General features: G+C 42.5%; 1 protein-coding gene across 6 annotated transcripts in view; it reads right to left on the bottom strand.

Annotated features, from left to right (window-relative positions):
* LRFN2 (leucine rich repeat and fibronectin type III domain containing 2) overlaps positions 1-22,955 on the bottom strand; it is a 2,062,896-nt gene that overhangs the window by 981,364 nt on the left and 1,058,577 nt on the right. For 2 of the 6 annotated variants that reach the window (XM_069608745.1, XM_069608741.1), the window contains exon 4: positions 6,476-6,541. The exons of the other annotated variants lie outside the window; for them this stretch is intronic. The gene's annotated coding sequence lies outside the window, so the exon portion shown is untranslated. The remainder of the gene's footprint in view (positions 1-6,475; positions 6,542-22,955) is intronic. 6 annotated transcript variants of the gene reach the window in all.

The following is a 22,955-nucleotide window of genomic DNA, read 5'->3' as shown; positions in this document are numbered from 1 at the left end:
ACGTTGGGAGCTGGGCTTTTCACTTTTTTTTCCTGCAATGCGATTTTCTGCGGGACCTCAGTGGTGGAAGGAGCCGCTTCTGTCAGGTTTAGTTTAAAGTTGAATGATTTGCTTTGTGGTAATGCTGAAATTGTGCCATTTCCGGTGTTGGTGTTAAAAATGCTGAAGGCCCCTTGGGTTTGAGTTTCGGCGTTTATGGTTTGTTTGGTCAGATCTATGTAAGATGCTGGTGTGGGAATATTTGTCGCCGCATTTGGAGGTGGACGGGGGAGGTTCTTACCCTCGGTCGGGTTCCCAGTTTGCCTTCTTCTGGGATGGAATTCTGTGCTGACTTCTTCTTTTCTGCGGCTATTTTCTCTGGGTGTTTTTCCATTGCAATCATGTAGCCCTCCAGAAATGTTAATTTTGAGAGGGTCATTGCTGAGACTGTTGTGTGATCTTTCATTGAGTCATTTATTGATTCATACATACAGTTTACAGAATGGAGCCAGGGCAATGGTGATTGCTGACATGATGGTCAGCATGTCCGGTTTCTTCGTTGACGTCTCTTTTTGAGTCATATTGGGTCTTTCGTTTCTGCTTGATGCCCCCGACGGTGAGTTTGCGAACTGCTGGTAGGACTTTCGATGAAGGTGTGATGAGGATAGTCTATGGTTTCGACTTTGGCCCATTCTACCGGTAGAGGGTTGTTGGTTGTCCTATGTGTAGTGTCGGCTTTTCTCTCTGTTTGATCTTTCCACCTGAGGATTTCTCTGTGGATGGGGGGAGTAAGCAGTTTATGGGCCTTCGAGGTTGGCCCTTCTGAGTGGTTCAGGTCTTGGGCTCTGACTTCATTGCCTGACCTGCTCGGGCTGGGTGTGAACGGTCCAAGCTGTGAAGGCATGTGCTGCTGGCCCCCCGATGGTGACTGATGGCCGATTGGGCCTCTCTCGTCTTGATTTTCCATGATGGTTAATGCGGAATGAAAAAATACATATTACATGTTTAGAAATTTTACAGAGAAAATATTCTGAATTGCCCATAGCCTGGGTCAATACATTTGACTTTGCTCACACTTGTTGTACCTGTTTCTCGAGTATACTCATGATCGGAGGGTCTTTAGTTAAAATGTTTATTTGAATAATAAGCCTGCAAATCTTGAGAGACCTGAAGTAATCACAAGTTAAAGCCATCTGGAACACAGTCCTCTTGTTCATCACAAAAGAAAACACATTGGACCTCATTAAGAGTATGGTAGTAAGTGGTAAAATTTGAGGTACCACTACACCAAATTATGAGTTTTGGCTTTGAGTTGAAGATTTACCTCCAGCAAAACCCTGGAGATAAAACTTGCCACTCAACGCCAAAAAATCTGCAGAATTGGTGGAATTATTGCAGCAGTAATTTTGCTAAAAAGCCCCATAATAAATGGAGATTTATACCACTACCACCACTTGTAATCAGACAGAAATACGGAAGACCAAGTGGCAGCAATGGTCATTTGTTTCCCACAGATTTACCACAGAATTACTGCCATACTCGTAATGTGGCTCATTAAGTCCAGAACAACAAAGGGATCATGTGCTTACAAGAATACCTCTTTTCAATTCCAAATTAATTCAAAAGCAGTCCTCCAAACTGATGAAATCTAGGTTGGTCACATGGTGGGCAGCTTTGGTTTTAGAACAGAAGCATCACAGGAAAATCAATGCACTTAAAGTCTCAACTTTGACATTACATTGGAAATAAATCTATCTGTTCCTTGAGCTAATGGAAATTCAAGCATATCCGTGAAATCAGCAGATTTACGGGAATCACAAAATCCATATTTCATTGATGAGGGAATTCCTAACACAAGATATGGATGAACAAATGATTAGTCTAAATTGCCCGGAATCGCCCTTTGTCACATGTTTAGACTAGGGTTCACCTTATAAAAGAAGGGGTCTATTCTCAGGGAATGGCAACGTGTTAAGCAAGTCCATGAAAGGATTTGACCAATCTTAAATTGCATTGTCGTATGACATATTATAGGACAAATTAGAGATTAGATAAGAAAACTCCAAGAAGTGCGGAGAGAGCTCTGGGATTCTGAAGGCTGCAGAAAGAGGAAACTCTGTATAACTGTAAGAACACTGAGGTGACAAGACAATTGGGGACAATTACAACATGATGCTGGCTTCAGTGCAGAGACACTTCAAAATGCCTTTATCTCATACTAAGAAAATGTCTCAATAAAACTAGTACCTCATAATTTCATCTCGGGAGGATAGTTTTGTGGCAATGCACTTGCCTTTGAAGCAATACGACACGGAGCAACACCGGGTTATACATAACCAATTACAATATAAATGACCAATCACAATGACAACTTAAGGGTTGAGAGAGAGCATAGACCTTGTTCAAGAGGAAGTATGAAGCAGAATCTACCTTGAATGAAAACTGATTTCCCTGAAGAAGAACAGCTTTTCCAGAGGCAGATAATGTGGAGAGCGGATGGCCCTACCTGAGTGCAACAATTACCTCGAGGTTCTGCAGATCCAACCAGGATCTATGACTTAAACCAATTCTCCAAGAGTGAGAATGAAAAATCCCAATTTAAAAGAATATATGTCCCCCCCCAGAATTCTTTTTCTGCCAAGTCCCTCGAATAGGTGGAACTGAGAGGGGAAGTAATTAATGGAGGCTGATTGCAAACAGATGTGTTAGTGTTGTAGCGTGAAATGCACATTGCTTTCTCACTATATGCAAAGCCAGGTGACCTCTGATGTAATTCTGAACAAATAGCATTTCGGTGCAGCGTCAAGTAAATGTAACTCTTTTTTATACGTGTAAAAACTGGGTCTAGGAACTGATGCACACGCACCATAGCCTGACAGAGAATAAATAAACCAAGACCTGGAAAATCCTAAAAATTTAAAACAGACATATTGGGATAAAAGGGGGATAAGATGCGCCATTTTCATTCCATAGAAAATGATGACATTTTAATGGACATTCAAACCTCGTCCATGACTTAGCCAAAAAAGGGGAGGAACCTGCACTGGATGGGTCCTATTTGTGGAATTAAGTTATAGTAATACACCCTGTCGGAAAATCTGCAACCTTTTTCTGATACCAATACATGTTATTAAAATTGGAGAAAATAAAGTGTTTTTAAGAATAAGTCATTCTTTAAAAGAAAGTTCATTTTTACGTATATGTGTGCAAAGTATTTAAACACATTGGCAGACTAGTGGCAATGTAAAGATTGCATTACATTGTGCTGCTTAGAAGTTGCATTTTAAAATATAGAATTCACATTCAGAAATGTTAGTATTTGATTTATAGGAATGAATATATGTGTTATGTAATCTAATGAGATGTATACAGGCTGATGGATTGTCTTCTGTAGACTAGCTGCCTACGCCTGCAAAGGATTGTGGTCACTTCCCCAGCATGTGGGTTTGAAACCATCTTTGGATTGATTTCTTTACATAAATGAAATTCGAGTTTCTACTGCAGCCTGTCTCCTCTCCCAGAGGTGTGGGCTGGGATGGTGTACTAGGGGATGTTAAATAAAAGGGTGTGCATTACGAGAATAAAGCAACTGTATTGGCAATAACTCTGAAGACATCTGAATTGGAACAATTATATCAAGTAAGAGGATATCTGCGAAATGAGCTTAAGCAGATAAGATACACAGACATTGTGCTATGGACTACAAAATGATGACTTAGACATCAGAATTGTAGTCCGTTATTCTTATTGGTTAGATTATTAAGTATATTTGTATTTTGACCAAGCTATGGTGGAGTGGTGTAAAATGAACTGTATTTGCAGAGCAAATATTGCCCGCAATTGTGCAATTTTGAACTGCTTCTGTGTGATTGAGTCCCTGCCATTTTATACCAATTCAGTCAGCAAGCCACACATGCCACAGCACTACCAAAGAGCCATCTATGGAAGTTCCCCTCTAGCGATGCGACAGAGAGCAATGCATTGCTGGTATGCACATTAGGTGGAAAGCAGTCAATCTTTCTGTCTTTTAGGGAAGCACTATTTATGACACAGCTTTATCAACAGAAGACAGGCAGCAGTCAAGGAGCGGATAACCACACCGGCTAAGGGCTAATCAGTGTGGTACAGCGTGCCATACTAGGGTTTAGAGCATTCACGTATATTTAGCAAAAATCATCAATGTTATTGCAGGTTTAAAAAGAAAATTCATGAAGAAGCACCCCTCAACCTGAAATGTGCCAGTAGAATAACCCTTTTCAGCTAGCCAGCCACATATGCCACAGTGCTATCACATAGTCACCCATGAAAGTTCACCGACGGCCAGATTACAGAAACTTTGCACTGGTGCAAGTGCGCATTAGCACAGGATTAGCACTAGGATAAACATTGCCCTAGTGCAGAAAACAGTGTGACAATATTAGAACACCTTTACAGCATGGCAAGTGCAATTTTGCATGGTTTAACATAGGCGACAGTTAGTGCTTGGGCAAAAATAAAACTATACGTTCAGTGCATTTTTGCACCGGAGCAAACGTTGCCCTAGTGCTAATACGGAATGATAGTAGCACTAGGGCAAACCTTGCCCTTGTGAAAAAGGGATTTGAAGTATATATCTATATGTTATGACCCTTATGCTAATGCAATACAAATTGCAATTGTCATGGTCCAACGATTTTCTAATATTGTCCCAATGCTTTTTGCACTAGGGCTAACTTTGAAATAGGGTTTGTTACGAGCCAGCGGTATTCCGGTGGAACACCATGCAATAGAATTTCCGTCACTGCCACTTGTTCCGACTGTTTTACCGGTAAGAGGCAGTGGCGGTACCTATTTTTTCAATGGGTCACTATGAGCAGAAATACTGTGGCAGTAATTCCACCACAATAATTCTGTTGAAAATGGGTGGAAAATCAGCAGATCACCTCCAGAGGTGAATACTCCAACGTTCCGCCAAAACTCATAGTTGGGAGATTCATGAATGCAGCCGGATGTGGTAATACCGCTGCATTTACCCCACACCGGCCAACTCGTATTGACCCCCATAGTGCTAACACCATACATATTTGCACTTGCACAGGTGCAAAGTTTCTGTGAACTGGACCCTAGTCTTCTGTTACACTCAGTCCTAACCTAGGTTTAGCTTTACAAATAGAGACAAACACAATCTTTGATCCCAAAAAACTAAGCCAGTCGTGCCTGTCACATGTTAAACGGGAATGCACTGTACTTTATACTGGGCACATTATTATTTCAAGTTACCTTCTCATCGGCAGATTGGTACATCAAGTGACCTCTGAAAATAAAATCTAAAATCTAAAATCATAATATTACTTGGTATAATATAAGGGAGGGTGTGGTGTGTCTGTGTGTGGAAGTGTTTGACATGTTCACAGGAAAACAGCAAAAGTGATACACCTCAGTTTTTAAAAATGTAAACCGCAAACCTGTTTCCTTGTCTCAGGCTGCCTTCTATAAGTCAGCAATGCAATGAGCAGCATTCCAGCATCCATCAAAGAAGCAGTAGAGGCTACAGTGTCAGTGGGATGCTGACCACAGAGCACAAATCTACGCTTTAAAAGTGATCAAGAAGCGAAAGGGATTCACCAAAGCATCTAATTGTACAATTCCACACTATGACACTGATTCATGGAATTCTTTGCCCGGTTCAAAGTGTATTTTTGCAGTGCAAAGTCTGTGCAAAGTCTGTACATAGTCCTTTTGTAGTACAAAACAACAGCATTCACAAACTTAAGAAAGCAGTCAATTAGTGTCTGGCAAGTCTCTGGAGAATATCTCAGCGGCAACGTGCTTGCCTTGGAAGTAAGACGACACGGAGTAGCACAGGTTTGATGTCTGGCAAGTCTCTGGAGGATAGCTCAGCGGCAACGTGCTTGCCTTGGAAGTAAGACGACACGGAGTAGCACAGGTTCGATGTCTGGCAAGTCTCTGGAGGATAGCTCAGCGGCAACGTGCTTGCCTTGGAAGTAAGATCCCCGGGTCCCGCTTAGAAACCTCTGGGTATTAAGCTCATTGTAAATAACCTATCATATCATATCAAGCTGCACTTAGTGACATGCCCCAGCAACCACACCTCAGCCCCTCCGATTGAATTGCTACAGAGAAGATAAGTCCTGTCGAAGGCCCTCAGTATGCATGTTACCACAGCACTACATTTGCAGCAATTGTTTGTGGTACTGGTAAAGCTTTCCCAGTACACATAAGTGAAACTGCACAATCCCTGGCAGCAAAAGCGGTTACCCCTTCGCTAGAGGACATATTTGCTAACCATGGCCCGTCGTCGTCGATCAGATCCAACGATGGTCCCCCTTCGAGAGCAAATATTTCAGGCACTTCGTAATAAGTTATGGAATAATTCACCACAGAATAACCCTGTGCTGGACCCGGGCAATGGCGATGTCAAGCCATTCATGAGGACAATTATTAAGGCATTTTGTACAGCGCATGAAACAGGGAAACGGCTACAGTTGACACTTACTACTTTTCTCATGGATTACCGGATGACTCCCCACAATGCAACAGGTGTCTCCCCGGCTGAAGCCCTCTAGAACAAAAAGGTTAAGTCAGTGATTTGGGACAACAGATCAAGGTAAACAGCAGATCAAGGTAAACAGAAGTTCAAGGTAAACAGCAGATCAAGGTAAACAGCAGATCAAGGTAAACAGCTGCCTTTGAGGGATTATGCACCCATCACAGATACGCTGAGAACTATAGGGAAGAAAGTATCCAGAGAATGATACAGGAGCAGACAGTCGAAATAGATCAGTTTCTTAACAATGATACAGGAGCAGACAGTCGAAATAGATCAGTTTCTTAACATGATTCGATACCCAAACCACAATCTGAGCCTCCTACTTGAGCCAACTCCTTGCAAAGTGGGCGAAAAGAAAGGGCCCATGATCACATTCGAAAGTGCCGACTCACATATCACCAAGAATTGCATCTGGTTTTGAAAGCTTGGAAAGGCAACTACCAAAGGCGCAGAGTAAGATGTGAGACAAGAAAGCGATGAGAGCGAGGCTACTCAAAAACACCAGACATACCACATGGGACTATTGTGAGGTAACAGCAGGGGCACAATAATCCCCAGACGAAGAATCAAGTGACGAACAAGATGTCCGCCGGCGCCATCACCTTTGTCCATGAAGGGAACACAGGGAAGACTATAAGGGGCTGGATTAATTTCTCCATATGTTAATAGTATAGTTGTTATACCTTGATTTACATTAAGAGGGATGTTATGACAAGGAACTCATCACGTGCAGTGTCCCCATCATAGCTGAATAGGAAGTGAGGTAATGAAGGGAACCCACCCTTCGGGGTCCTATTCACTCTTCACCCAACTAACGAGCATGTCCACGGTTCTCCCTAGGTCTTCACTATATGCTTCTGGTCTCTTTAGGTGGCCCTGTAGTTGAGAATAACCCTGTGTTTCACCTTGTATGCTTTTGGAGCAGAGACACAGAAATGTGGAATAAATCTTCTGCATCAGTGTTAAAGCACAGAGCATCTTCCTACTGTTTTTCTTCTGCACAGTGTGTTGGGCACGAGGGTGCAGCCTTTCCTACCGGCTCCTTGAATCGTTTGCATTGTGGTAATATCATCCAGTGACAGTTTTCACTGTGTTTTATGTCTGGGACTTGGGCATTGCCCCCATTTTCATCTAAATGGCTGCCATAGTGCAGAATTCAAAGTGACTTTGCACTGCTGAAAAGTGACTTTGCACTGCTGAAAAGTGACTTTGCACTGTTGACACAAACCCTGATTGAAGTGTATTTTTGCTGTGCAAAATCTGTAAAAAGTCAGTGCATAGTCATTTTTGTCGGTAGTGCAAAGTCACTTTTCAGCAGAGCAAAGTCACTTTAAACCGTGCAAAAAAATGCATTAATCTGCCCTTTGTAGTGAAAGTGTGTTGCCGGGTTGACATGCAGCTAACAAAAGTCCCACTGTTAGGGAGAATGTTTATTTCTAGTGTTTAATTCCTCCCTCCTTAGAGACCCCCAGCTCTTTTTGCTGGACTTTAGAGCATTTAATTTCTAACCTAGAGAGACTGAGACCTTTTCCCACTCTCTCATGTGTTTATTTTTCTGTGATTTAGACTCTGCGTTTCTTTCGACTTTGGAGTCTGACAAACTCCATAGGAATCATCTTTGCATTGTGACACACAGCAGTGTCAGAGCAGTGAAACAGGGAAGCCTCTCAGAATTCCCAAAGGTTTCAATACCTTCTCTTGGTGAAACTACTATTTCCAAGGGCAGTGAATTGAAATTAACTTGACCTACATTTTGTAACTTTCTAGACCAAGCACACACTATCTTACGATAGGGTGCTGGAGAGGTTACTTAGTATTCCCTTTGTCTAGTTTCTCATATAACCTTTTTATGTTACCCATTCTACAATTAATGGCTGATGGCAGTGGTTTACTTTTTCCTACCATTGTGTGTTTCTACCTCAGGCTGCAATTGCAGCTGCAGCTGCAGTAAAACACCCATGGGTGCCCAATTTGTCAAATTGGCCCTGGTCTTCTTTTTTCGCCATTTCTTGTTGGAAAGGTCCTTCTTGATATTTACTCTGGACGCCAAACCAGGTTTGTTCCCTTTGTTTCTTTTGTCTTTGTGCGGGATTCACTGGTGAATCCCACCTCCGGCTCCAGCGTGTCTGGCAGGGCAGGGAGCGAGGGAGGTGCCTGAAACTCTCTGTGCTTAGTCTCCTTGGTTACAGGCATGCACCAAAAGTGATTGGCTGGAGGGCTGTCCTCAGAGGACAGCCACCCTGCTGCGTGATTGACAGCTAGGCTGCGAATGAATGGGAGAAACCTGCATAAAAGGTGAGGCTTTTTGCTTGAAAGGCAGAGTCGACCACCGGATGAAGGAAGGAATCCGAAGAAGAATTCCTGGACTGTTGGTTTGCCTGGTGAAGCCCTGCTGCAGTGCTGAAGCTCTGAATCCGCCTCGACGAGAGAAGCTCTGCAATGGACGACTTCTCCCCTTGGATTGGTGGGACCAATCAACCCCAAAGTAAACGTGTCTGGACATCCTATCGGAGCTGGCTGTACTTACCTTGCTGCTGCAGGAACCGATTGCCAGAGAGAGGAACACCAGATCAAGTGCATCACTTTTAAGTCAGACCCGAGCTACAGAAAGATCCTCCGGACTACCAGGAAACAGGACTGACCAAGCCTGAGCCACCTCAACAGAGTTCCAGACCCCAGATGCGGGTAAAGTCCATAGTGGTATCCGAGAACCGCAGTGGTGCTATTTGTGATAGTCGCGAGGAGCTGACCCCGCAAAGTGCCGCTGATTTGAAGTTTGCCCGTTGCTGCTGCCGATCTTCCATTCATAGTGCAGGAGTCCCCAGATGTCCTCCCTCTTGTCCCCAGGACTGACCCCCAGGACCAGGATCTGCAGACCTACACAGGAACAGAAGCCAGCTGGAAGCAGTATTTCTTCTAACCAAAGGTACTGTAAAACTAAGAGGATTTACCTCTTGTTGTGTAGCCTTGCTAGCTCTCAGTTGAGACTTGTCTTGGTTGTATTGGCAGAGTTGCTTGCAGCTTTGCCACTCCCAAGCCTCCCAGCTTGTGGCCCTACAGTGAATTATTTTTATGCAAAAACTTATAAAATATTGTGCAAGACATTTTACCTACCTGCAAGAAGTGCTGCAGCTCACCTAGACTTTTGATCAACTAACATTGGCTGTCATGGCTCCCTGAAAGATTCTTCTTACCTCTGACTTTGTTATTTGCTTTTCCCCCAGGAAAGGGTACATTTACTTTGCATTGTGGGGTTCAAAAAAGTGCTTACCTGCTTAAGAATATTTGTTTGTATTCTCTTTTCTTCTGCTTATTTACCACAACCTCAGTATTGCTCTAAACGTACCAGTGATATATCAATGTCCACAGTGTCCTAGTTATTTAAGTCACCTCAGGGTGTGGGAAGAATCTGTGTGCCATCCGAAATGGGTATTTACTGATTTAAACAAACTGAGAGAGTGTATTTTTGAAGTGTATTGGCGTCAACCAATGTTAACATGGTAGGTCCTGTTCCTTGCATTTTTTCACCATTAGTGGATATCACCCAGTTCACCGTTTTAAACGCAGTCTCCTCTCTCACTATAGGATGACGCTCTTCACATTTAACCCAGTCTGACTACGGCCTTTATGTCCTGAAGACAGTTTGGTACCCACCCTGCAGCGCTGCTCCACTTCTACCAGCCGCTGCTCCTTGTCATCTAATTACCGAACCAGAAACACCTACCTAAGTGTCGAATATGTTAACTGTATTGTGATCTCAAACAATACATAAAATAGACTGTCACTAGTATGTACTAACCCACTATTTTGCAGACTACAAATGCACTTTTGTATGCATATGTGCTGTGCTACGGCACACAAAAACTCTGTAATTATGTCTTCCTTTTAAAATAAATCTCTATTGTTTTTTGTATCCTACGGTGATTCCTTTTGTCTGAGCTAATAGTTACATAGCTCTCTTGCAAGGCCTTGTTGACCTCCTGTCAGGTCTTTGGCCAGGGAAGCCTTTGACTCTACCCCCTGTATTTGTGTATTTTTGTGTTACTTCTATATTGCTCCCTTCTAAATATAGCTTATTCAACTGATTGATGAATACATTAATAATTGTTTAATCAAGAAACCTTGAGTGTATGGTCCGCGTTACGACCCTGGCGGTAGCCATGCCCTTATTAAAGGCACGGCTGCCACCGGTAATAATTTTTTACTGGGTCCAAGAAAAGGGCAATGACCGGGTATGCTGACCTTGGTGGACCTGGTAATTGCCCTTTTCTTGGACCCGGTAAACATCAATCCACATTCCCATTTGAGCCCCATAGGGCTCAATGGCAATGGGGAGGATGCTAACAACGAGCCTGTTAATGACGGGCCCGTTGTTAGCATCCTGACCTGCTAGCAGGTCCTGTTTTTCAAGTCTGGCCAGACCAGACATGAAAAGTGGGACCCGCTAGCAGGCCTCGTAATAGGGCATTCCGTAATGAACCGTGCTGGTCCCGTACCGGCACCGTTCATTACGGGACCGCCAGGGTCCTAATGAGGCCCTAAGTGTTGATTTGGATACTTGTCACTGTGAAAAATGTCTCTGAGAAAGTGGTGAACCTTAGCCTGCACGGTCATGAGGGGCAAGGGGACCAAGAGGTGTCATATACAGTCTGGATAAATTGAGACAGTTGAGAGAGCACAGCTACTATAATAATGGTAGAGGCAAGGTACTGATTAACCATTTTTCTTTTTACCGTTGTAATCCCCCTCAACTACTTCCATCACCACATTCCATCATGACAGCTTAGCATCATATGTTACAGGATTGGAATGCTGCAGACACCCTGAACCTGGGTTGGATAAGAGGCTAAAAGTTCCAATCTGCAATTCTGATGTGCAGTCTGAGTATATGATTTTCTCTATTCTGGTTTTTCCAAACATTTCCCTGGTGAACTCTTATCTGAAGCCTCATAATGGCAGCAGAGCTTGATTCTATTAACCTGTGTGGCTTCCAATATCTGCTGGAAGCCTTTGATTACGTTTACTAGAGACCAGTCTGCTGTCACTTAAAGGTGTTCCTTGAGGGAAAGGACCATGAGAAGTCCATGAAAGGTCAATGTGTCAGCTTCCTAATGGCAGAGTGATTTTCATAAGCTTGAAGAACTACAACACTGTAATTTGGCACTGAGCTACCTCCTCAGCCCTCACTCTCGTATGTAACTCAAGGGTAAGCATACTTAGCATATCAAAAAAGGGGACAAGTCCAGTGGCACAAAGGGGGAAGCCTACCCACACTGGAATAGTGGGGAAATTCTGCAAGCACTTGCATCCATCAAATAACCCCTCTTAGCTTTCTCAACTAGGAAGAGGTCAAGGCATGCTGCTCTATTCCATTAACCCATCTGGATCAGCCAAACCAAATGCCTTATGCCATACACCCCATAGAAGTCTTGTTTGACCCACCAATGCATTGACTCAGAGTCAAAGATAAGAGAACATATGCAACTTGAGTTTCTGCAACTGACAGAGTCAGTGGCTTGCATTTGCATTGCTTACCCAAGGCAAAGACAATGGGGGCACGTGTTGCTGTAAAGTAAGGAGGTACTATTGTTTACTGCATCATTACCGCAGCACCCAACTGCGAGTATTGGGATATGGTGGAGGAAAAACATCTAGCAAGAAGCTGAAGGTATTTCCATTACCTTACTGCACAAAACCAGCTAATTTGGCAGTATTGCTGTCGGCGGAATTGCCACCAGTGGTAATAACACCAAAATCCCCCATGGAGTCCTATAGACTCTTATTAATGGGGACTGATACTGCCTACTGCCACTTGTAATCTAGCCATAATACCGTCGGACCAAGTGGTGGGAACAGTAATACAGTTTGGTGTTATCTTGTGGATTAACTTACTAGATACCACCAACCATATATTGAGGCTCACTATCCTTGACGTTAGCGAACTTGAGGCCAATATAGATTTCTTGATTTTGACCAGTTCCGGCTTGTTTGTGACAGCATACAGGTCCCGAGAGCCCCACGTTTCATGGCGATCGGATTTCCAGGAAAGTCAGAGCGCCACAGGTGAGGTTATGCCACTGTCCTGCGGAATCCAAAGCTCACGAGACAGGAGAGAAAGTCTCTGAAAGAAGATGTTTGTCAAACCTAGCACTTTTACTTTAAACGCCAACTCCCAGGTCCCCACAAATCATTTTATCTGTATATGTGTAACATTTGTATTCCATATTTAAAAATAAAAATAATGGTCTGTAGCAGTAGTAATTAAACATCATTTCATGTTTCCAAATGTTACGATAAACATTTTCAAATTCATTTAAAAAAAAAAGTCTAATTTCCTTTGATGCCTGATCAACTGTGCACGGTTTGATGAGGTACACCATGTATTTTATATTTTGAATAATTAGAGACTATCTTGGAGGCTGCTACTGTTAAGATGGAAAAAGAAAGAGGAAGAAGTATGCGATGTTAGAAAAGACATTTGCATCATTTAGGGGGACATGTTGCTGTGCCCCTTAGCATGAGCACACACTGCCACAGTGGCGACAGGCAACGCCTACAGCCAAGGCAACACTTTGACAATTGCCAATGTCCTCTGAGGTGCCAACACTTCTCACTAAGGCCAATGGGGAGGCGCATGCAAGCACATTCATCTGTTTAAGGCTAAGTGGGGCCTCTTCACACTGATGCGTGCACTCCACTCTGCATCCGAGAGCAGCAGCTGAGCGCTGATTGCCCTGGAGGGCTCTGTGACTGCAGAAGTGGTGTGTGCAGGTTTGTCATGCTATCTCACCAAAATCAATATTGATATCAGTTCATATTCCATGCTGTAATGTTAAGAGATGTCTAAAGCTCACAGAGTGCTTCTGTAATAAACGTTATCCTGACATCTGTTGGTATGGTGGCGACAGCAGGATGTCTTCTGCATGTGACCTTCTGAGCATCCAGAACGCAGTTGCTTTGGTTAGTGGAATCAATTAGGATTTACTATGCAGCTGCAGAGATCAATTAGCTTCTCGGTAGGGGATCCTACATCAGCTCAGCTGCCTAGGGGCATGGTGCTCTTTAAAACATGGCAGGGGAGAGCGGGTCTGTTTAGGCTCAGCTGATGCATCACTACAGCCCTGACGCGCCAGTAGGTGAGCCAGGCGGCTCCTGCTGTCTGAACTAGGTCAAGAGAAAGCCAAGCTTGCCCTGGTGTGCCAGCACGCCCCAAAATACTGTACTACAAATACTGACACAGCAAAGCCAGATCCAGGGCCAACAATGCAGCCCCAGCATTGCAGCTAAAAGGCCTCAGTGATTGGGCTAGAGGTCTGTGGCAGTGCATGCATTATTAACGCTCTTTGTGTACTGCTCTTATTAGGTGGTGGTGCCAAACACACTTGATAAACTTCTTTTTTTTTTTCTTTTTTTTTTTGCGTTTTATCATTTTTATTTTCACCAATAAAGTTTGCAATACAACTAGAAATAAAGAAGCTTCATAAAATTACAAACCTGGTCACAAGATTGAGTCCAAAAGAGAAGAAAAAGAAGAAAAAATCATCTCATAATGCATAACACAACATAAATAAGGAGAAAAAGTAGAAGAAGAGAGAATATTGAAAAGAGACCAGAAAAGGAGAAGAGAATGAAACAGAACAATATCTAACTGTATCATTTGATAGTACAATTTATAAATAATCAATAAACACATCCCCACGTAACATGGCATGATCTTGGCTAGCATAAGAGCAAATCAGAATACATTTCAGGGTAATAGTGAATTTGGACAAACCACAACAGCATATTGAGTCACCATGAGACTTTAACCATACACATACATATGGGGGATCTTTCTCAATGTGTATGGTTAAAGTCTCATGGTGATAAACTTCTTCTTACCAACAAGCTGTGGCGCCTAGAACATCAGAGGGGGCGCCACTCAAGTCTAAATATGCCCCAAAGACTGCTAGGTGAGGTATGTGGTTTGTGGGCAAGTGAAGTACCAGGAAAATGTGTGCAAACGCTGTGTATTGCCTTAGCTCGGGGGCCTGCGACCTTTGTTACTCTAGATGTTTTTAACTAGAATTCCCATTAGCCAGAGGCGATTGTCAAAGGATCATGAGAATCATATTGCAACACATCTGGAGAGCTGCAGTTTCAATTCCTCTACCTTGGCTTCATGTCTGCGGGATTAGAGCTGACACCGTGCAGCACTGCAGATCACGCTTGCGTCAGCAATAGGGAAACATTCAGGTGTGACTTAAAAAAAATATGCAGAGGGAAGGAAGAGTGCTTTCAATTGGCATGAAATTCAGTTTGGAAGAAAGGAAGTTTGCAGCAGAGAAGGATGCAATGGCGATGAAAAGACGATCTGCTTTACACAGAACAGTGATCTCGCGGTGATCTCATCTAGGAACTCTGACTTTCCAAACAGACATGCTGATTGGTAGGGTAATGTTTACTAGAAGGTTTAACCAGTAGAATCAGGAAGTTGTGTTCAACATGGAATGCCTCATTGGCAGGGCACTCCCTAAAGGTAGAGTGGATACATCAGGAGGGGTGACAGTAGAGTAGCAGACATGCACAGGACAGTAAACCAAATGGGTGTGAGATGGATATTCGTCATCATACAAAGTGGAATGCACCACTTTATCCGGCCTACTTTAAGAGGGAGAAGATAGACTAAGGATGGCCAAGCCACACGTCAGAGGTGTGAAAGTTAGAAAGGAGGCAAGCACATTCCAGCAGAGGTGTACTTTGATGCCAAGCTGTCACAACAAAAAAATGTATCTTTCTGTGGAAGGCATGACTTTTAAGCACACAACAGGTGTGTGGCCAGTACAATAGAGTAATTTTAAAAGGCCTTTGAAAAAGACACAGATGATCAGTCATAATGCAGGTTTAGATACAGAACTAGAGAATAACGGGAGGTAGCAACTTTGCAGCAGGTAGGAGAAAGAGTAGAGTAGCCTAGCAACCATTATCTGTTCGATTTGCTGCCTAGGTGTAGTATTCTGGCAATCATTCATTGGCAAGGATTTCTGCTGGGGTTGGATTCAAATGGAATACAGGGATTGTCCATTGGTTTAGAAATAATGTCTGTGCTTTTTTGACATTCTTATCATAGGTTATAACTTTAATCTGGTCTTTGACATTTTAGAACAGACTGGAAGGGAAATAAGGATGTCAAGGGAGGTGTTTCAGCATAACATTGATGGAGCCCCAGTACCAGTACTTTTCAAAAAGCATTTCAATCAAGGTGACAAGTGTGTCAAGGTAAAAGTTACCACTGACTTTTCTGGTGGATTGGTGAACAATTAATTAGAAAAAACAAACAACAGGACAAAAGAAACTAATTACAGGACAAGAAATTGGAGCAAGTGAGAACCCTCAACCCCTCCCCTCACCCCCCTTGTGCACCATTCTCTTACACGCAAAGAATCACATGCATTCCAATGGAAGTGTTGGTCCAGACAGGGCAAAGAATCATACTGAATCAATGTTGCAAGCAAGGCACTAAGCCCCACTATGCAAGTCGTTGATACCAATGCTCACATGTTAGACAGTGTTAACAGGGAGGAAAATATAAAGTGATACAAAGCTTTGCACACGCTTTCAGGTAGGTGAGAACGCTCCATCTGCTAAAGCCACTTTTCCTAAGAAAGCAGGAAGCAGGAGCATAAAACACGTCAAAGGAAAAAACGTCAGAAACGAGAGATGTGAAGGGGAGCATTCCTGCGCACAAGGCAAAGAGACTTCATTGCAAAGATATGCAAAGTAAAGCCTAAAGACTCACCTCACATGGGAAGAAGCAGTGTTTAAACATGGCAGTGTACAGTGCCTATTCAATATGATGCAACAATATACAAGGAGAATACATAATATTTTCAATTCAAAACTTTCTGCCACAATCCCCTCCTGTGAGACCTTCACTCGAGTCTCATTCCATACGTCATTAGGGGAAAAATCATCATATGTCATAGCATATTCTTTCTTCAGTAGCATAACAGAAACACACTTGGGCCGTTTGAAAGACTTCAGAACAGGTATTGAATACCCGATAATAGAGACACTTAAAAACCATTATGTAGAAAAAAGAAGGTGAGGCGCGCACTCTAGTTCCCAGTCCTGTATACCTTCTGCAGTGCAGTTGATCTTCTCCGCCAAGCGCTTTCCTGTCTCTAACAATCTTCAGGGAGGCAGTCTTTTTAGGTGTAACTGATTATTTTTAATTTAAGTCTCAAGAAATTCTGGTAGCTGTAGTGATAACACAATTTTCTCAAAATTCAGGTGACCAGGAATCAACTCCCCTCAAAAAGCACACTTTTTTCACATATAGGGGTTGGGGGAACCATCATTATGGCTCTCCTAGGTGGGGCATGTTGACCCCACAGCCCCTGGAGCCCGGCACTCTTGGAACATTATGTAGAAAAAAGAAGGTGAGGTGCGCACTCTAGTTCCCAGTCCTGTATGCCTGCAGCAGTTCAGTTGATCTTCTACTCTAAGCGCTTTTATGTCACCAACAATCTTCAGGGAGACAGTCATTTCAGGTGTTACTGATTAGTTTCAATTTAAGGTTCAAGGAATTCTGGTAGCTGTAGTGATAGCACCATCTTTTCAATTCAGGTGACCAGGAGCATCTCCCTTCCAAAAGCACAATTTCTTCCCATAATAGGGGGAGGGAGGAAAACCATCATTATGGCTCTCCTAGGTCAGCATGTTGACCCTGGTGCCGCTGCCTCTTGAGTCCGGGACTCTTGTAGCATTATGTAGAAAAAAGAAGGTTAGACACGCACTCTAGTTCCCAGTTCTGTACACCTGCTGCAGTTGATCTTCTCCTCCAAGCTCTTTCATGTCTCTAACAATCTTCAGGGAGGCAGTCTTTTCAGGTGTTACTGATTAGTTTCAATTTAAGTCTCAAGGAATTCTGGTATCTGTAGTGATAGCACAATCTTATCAATTCAGGTGACCAGGAACCAACTCCCCTCCAAAGCACAATTTTTTCCCATAATAGGGGGAGGGAGAAAAAGCATCATTATGGCTCTACTAGGTGGGTCATGTTGACCCCGGTGCACCTGCCTCTGGAGCTCCGGGACTCTTGTAACATTATGTCGAAAAAAGAAGGCGAGGCACGCACCCTAGCCTCACCTTCCTCTTTTTTTTACTTAAAAACCATTAACAGGCAGGACTTATAATTATGACTAGCACTATAAGTAAAATCTGACCAATAGACACACCCAGGGGTCCCAAACAATACTTCAACCCAAGACCCACATGTCCAGTAGGCCTCTGTACTGGTGTGAATGAGGCAATACAGTGTGTTGAATGTGGGTGAGGATGTCAGTAATATTTCTTGAGTAACTAGGTATGTAAGTACAGTACTCATTTGTCACAATTGCACACCTGCTTGTGAGCTCAGAACAATGCCTAGAGCCTTACATTTATGAAGCTCCATGGTTTGGATGGCTACTTGTCCTCAGGATGATAGAGTCAAGGAGGATGTACTGACATTTGCAACATCCTCCACTAACCGTGACAGTTGGCTCAGACGGTCACTATTTATCTTAATGCCAGGGGCTGGTATCAGATATCCCACCCCCCAACAAGGTTTTCCCAATCAGTACTTCTTCTGAGACAGGACTGGGCTGGAACATGGGAGTATGAAGCACAGCAGCAGGAAACACCCCTTATAATAACTCCCTCCCAAATGAATTGGTAGATAGGATAAGCTCCCCACAGATGAAATAGGTTCTGGAATATGTAGCGTACCCAGATCGGGAAAATGAAAAATTCTGGTCAAAGGCAAATGCAACCATATTCATCACTGGAATTGGTGGACAGATAATAATGACATTAGCTAGTTCCCATGAACAGAGGACCTGGATTGGTGTAGCATAAGAGACCAACGGCTGGGGAGGAAAGCTGGAGTGCTGCTGGTTTAAAGCGTACTTGGTCTGGGCTGAGAACATTTGGAAGACTGTTTAAGCCCAAGTGGGAGAGAACATTCCTAGAGCGTCTGGGGCCTTGGAACTTGGTAACCAACTTCATATCTAAACAGACATCCCTCGACTGAGAAGGGATGGGAGCGATAGGGAACCTATTGGATAAGTCATGTGGTAGATGGGCTCCGAGCCAGCAATCACTAAGATTGAACATGCAAGTATATTGCCAGGAGAGATGCAAATAAGTGTTTTCCCTGTGACCCCAGAGATGTGCAGAGGAACTGTCATTTTAATTATAGGTGGTGTGGAAAGCATCAGTCGCAGTGAAGCAATACTATATCAATATTCTAACAATAGCAACAATAAACGAAATATAACCAGAGATTCAGCCCTATTACGAGTTTGGTGATATCACGGCAGTATACTACCAAATGTAATTACCATTACAACCATTTGGTCCTGCAGGGCTACCACTGAAACACAAGTGGTGGTAGGTGGTGTTAGTTGCCATTAATTGGAGTGCATAGGCTCAGGTAAATTTCAGAAACAACCGCAGGCATTGGCCAAATTCAGAGAACTGCTGGTTCACAGCCTATAGCTCCCAGAATGGTATTTCACATTGTTTCAGAGACATGGTTAGTTATGAGTCAAAGACAAGACACATAATTGGTAGAAACAAAGGCTGTTACAGCTCCTGTATTAGGTTAGAGAAAAGCATAAAATATAAAGCAGGGTCGCAAATGAGTCGCACGTTTAAGGTTTCAAGTATCAAGGTACAGATTTCAGACACAAAAAACACAGTACTCTCATCCAAACCTTTTCTTCACACACATACAAAAGACATGCACCCTAGTTCCTAATCCCTTCTACACTACCCTGACCGGCACAGTAGTCTTATGTTCTCTTAAGTCAGTGGGGAGCATGGATGCACTGTTTTTACATATTGTATTCTTCTCTGTAGTGGCCAACCACTTTCATTTGTCTTATTCAGATAAACAGTTCTTTGGGAAGGGTACTTTCCATACCCGGCTCTAGCAGGGGGGAAAGGAGGACAAGGCCCCCCACAAGGCCCCCCTCTGGCCCCCCTAGAGAGTAGGCCATGCCAGTGGAACCTGAGGGAATATGGGTTTCGGGGTGGATTTCACTCTACACATGCAGCAGCAATCTCAGCAATATCCTTCTGAGAGGCTGAACTGCAGAAGGTTGGACAGGATTTGTTTTCATGCCCTAGATAATGAGGTAGTGCCTGGATGCCTATGGGCATTGAGGCTCTAGAAATATATAGAAATAGAAATGTATGCCCTACAGCTATGAACTGACCAGGGAGATGGAGGGCCATCCATGTCTATGAGGTAGCACACTTGTTCCAGCTGGCTACCAACAACTAATTTTCTCAAACCTAAAATCACAGTTTTGCTTTCTGTAATTTAAAGCCAGTTTATCTTTTCCGGTAATATGGCAGTTTTTCGCATCATGCTTAATAAAATGGTTAACTGTATCAAACAATAAATGGCAGATGTTGTTGCTTGAACACATATTTCTGAAGAAGGTGCATCATCTGACTGGGGAACTTACAAATGCCATTCAAATTATTTATTCTGCTGCATTAACTACTTGACTATAAGTAAACAGATAAGCTTGATAGTAACACAAATGTAATTCTGGAGTGTTGTAAAATAAAATGTGATAGATGCAAGGCTTTGAATTAAACATTACCACTACTGCTGCTCTGCACAACAATGGTAAAGAAGGCGGGCCAGTGCAATGCCAGTGGTTATAATTGATTCAGACTTTTTCCTATTAGGTTCAAGCCAGAAATCATGCAGTGGAAAACAGATAGGTTGGAGGTAAAATATAAGGAGAAACACGCATCCTATGGTTGCATTTGTTTATTTACCCACCCAATGACTAGCCATGGCTATGTTAGAGCCCATGGCATCACCACCAATTACCTGCCTCTCGCCATCAAAACATAACCTTTATGGAACTCTTTGAGCAAGCTCCATCACAAAGTAACCCCAAACGCGTTACTATATAGGGCCTGCCAGTGTTATATCTAATAATTCTTTTAGTGTTTAATTACTTAATTGCTACTGTAAATGTGCACCCGGTATGATTAAAAAAATACTCTTAATGTGTGTCTTCAGCCAGTTGATTTTATAAGCAATATCTTTGTCAATTCCTCTGCCTGAGTGCTGTCTTAAACAAGCAATCGCAAAGCCAACAGTGTTTGCTTGTCTATAGGTATTAGACATTTGTCAGGCGATGCCATCATATGCCCAGGTACGCACGCCATTTTCCAGCTGTTCCCACCTTATGGTCAGGTGGTTCCCTTATGGCAGTGCCTGGCAAATGCCTATCCATGCCTAATCAAAAGCCCACGCTGTTGGTTTTGTCAATGCATGCTGGTTTCAGTTTGTCTCCTGAAGTGAACCAGTATATGCCCAGATGTGAGTGCCTTGATTTCCACGCCTTGGTAATAAAGCTGCACCTCACTGAGTTGGTCCAACAAAGCCCTACCTGAACATGTTTAGACTAGGATGGCAAGAATGGACCAGTTTCAGATCTTCTCATGCATACTTAACAGTGGGGCTCCAACCTAAATAGAATGTATCTTTGTCTGTGTGGAAGCCTAGGCTACTATGTCAGAACGTTTCTTGATTCAAACTAAGTACTGACTTGATAAGCTCTTACTGTTTGAGTAACTTAACAGAGTTTGCATTCCAACAGAATACATCATGTGCATTGTGGGTCTTATTTAGAAAGTATAATGTAAATCCTCAGTGCTGGGTGGTTAGGCAGCGTCGGAATCCCTTAAAGAGCACCTTCAAAATAACACGAGAGATAAGCGTTTCCTATAATGTTGCGTGCAAAGTATAAAAAGTGGTACATCTTTTCAAAATAAAGAGCAGTACTTTGATTGTAGGTACTGACATGCATTTTAATTTTTAAGAATTGTCTAAAATATGTAAAACAAATGTATATTTGATCTGTTTTGAAATTTTACTGGTTCTAATGTGCTCTTTTTATTGTTATTGCTTTTGATGCTCTATTGTATATTTGCTTTTACATAATGTGAATACTATTTCTCTTATGTTATGATTTCTTATGTTTTCTAAGATTGCTTTCTTCTCCTTTATCCTTTTCTTTAATATGAATCTTTGTGAACTAATTATATCTTATTTCTTATTTCTTTGCTGATTTAATTATTTGTAAAGGTTTGTAATAAACCAATTACAAGAAAAAAATAAAAAAGCAGTATTTAAATATTTCATAAAGAGTGCAATTGGAGGTGGATTTAACATTTGGACCTTGGGCAAATGCCCATGCCCCCCTGCTCTGCCTCTCTCCCCCAAATACAAACAGCCAGGGCTGCACAGGCCCTCCCACTGTATCTGTTTAACTTGTCTCAGAGGTAACTTATTTACAACAGGAAGTGATTAACATAAAGTAATTAGAGAAGAGAAAAGGCAACAGGTAGGGACCATTGCTGGGGCACTTTTTTCTTTAAATTGTATAGGGATTTAACAAGCTATTTAGGTGTGATTGTTTGGTGATTAGGATAAAGAAAAAGCGGTGTGAAACAATGATCTTGTCATGCATTTCATTTCACTTTGTGTCTGTATGAGATTTCTTTTGTAAATTCTCATTAATGTCTATGCTGGAGCATATATGTTTCCATTCAGGATGAGGAAAACAAAGCTACAATCAAAGGGGGCCATTTTCCAATTGAAGCAGAGTGCATGAAGTGGTGATATATACATTTTGTATGATTTGGCATGTGAGGTTGGGGACCAGAGGTCCCGCTGCCAAATCAGATTGGGTATGTACCAGCATGAATGTTTATGTTGGCAGAAAAGCAATTTACACCTGGTAAAAGCAGGCAGATTCCAAAGGAATCCATTGTGGTTGGCTCCCACAATCATTAATTGTGGAAGTGATTTATACTTCCCCAGACATGTAGTGGAAATGTAAAGGGCAAACATTTATGAATTGCCCCTTTTGCAAAAAAGTGCAAAGAGGAGTGGTCCCTTCCTGTGAAAATTTGGATTCAAAAAAAGAGCCTCTCTTACTCTTTTCATCAACACATTTCTACAATTATGAATACATTGTCAGGTTGATTTATCATTTGATTTGTGCATTTATCATAAGTAATCTGTATAACATTAAGAATTATTGTAGGTATTCAAAACCAAACTTCAACACATTTTTGTACCAAGTTGAGCTTAGAAGATACATGGTAAAGTATCTAAATTTCAGGCTAGGCTCACATTCTGGCTTTACCACTTAACTAAAGTGTGTGATCCTGTACAAATCATTTAATTTCATTATGTCATACCTAAAATTAGGTGCCCCTAGCAGTGATTCATTTTGCCTTATGAGCTATTCAGAACTCCCCACCCATGGTTTAATAGATGGGCACCACAAGCATTGGAACCCACCAAGAACACAGACACACATCTTTCTTTGAAAACACCAGGCTGCATGTATTGAACACAATT

Source organism: Ambystoma mexicanum, chromosome 4q, assembly GCF_040938575.1.
Source record: "Ambystoma mexicanum isolate Mex_15411 chromosome 4q, UKY_AmexF1_1, whole genome shotgun sequence".
Classification (NCBI taxonomy): Eukaryota; Metazoa; Chordata; class Amphibia; order Caudata; family Ambystomatidae; genus Ambystoma; species Ambystoma mexicanum.
The sequence above is the reverse complement of the archived record's forward strand: the minus strand, read 5'-3'. Positions and strand labels throughout refer to the sequence as shown.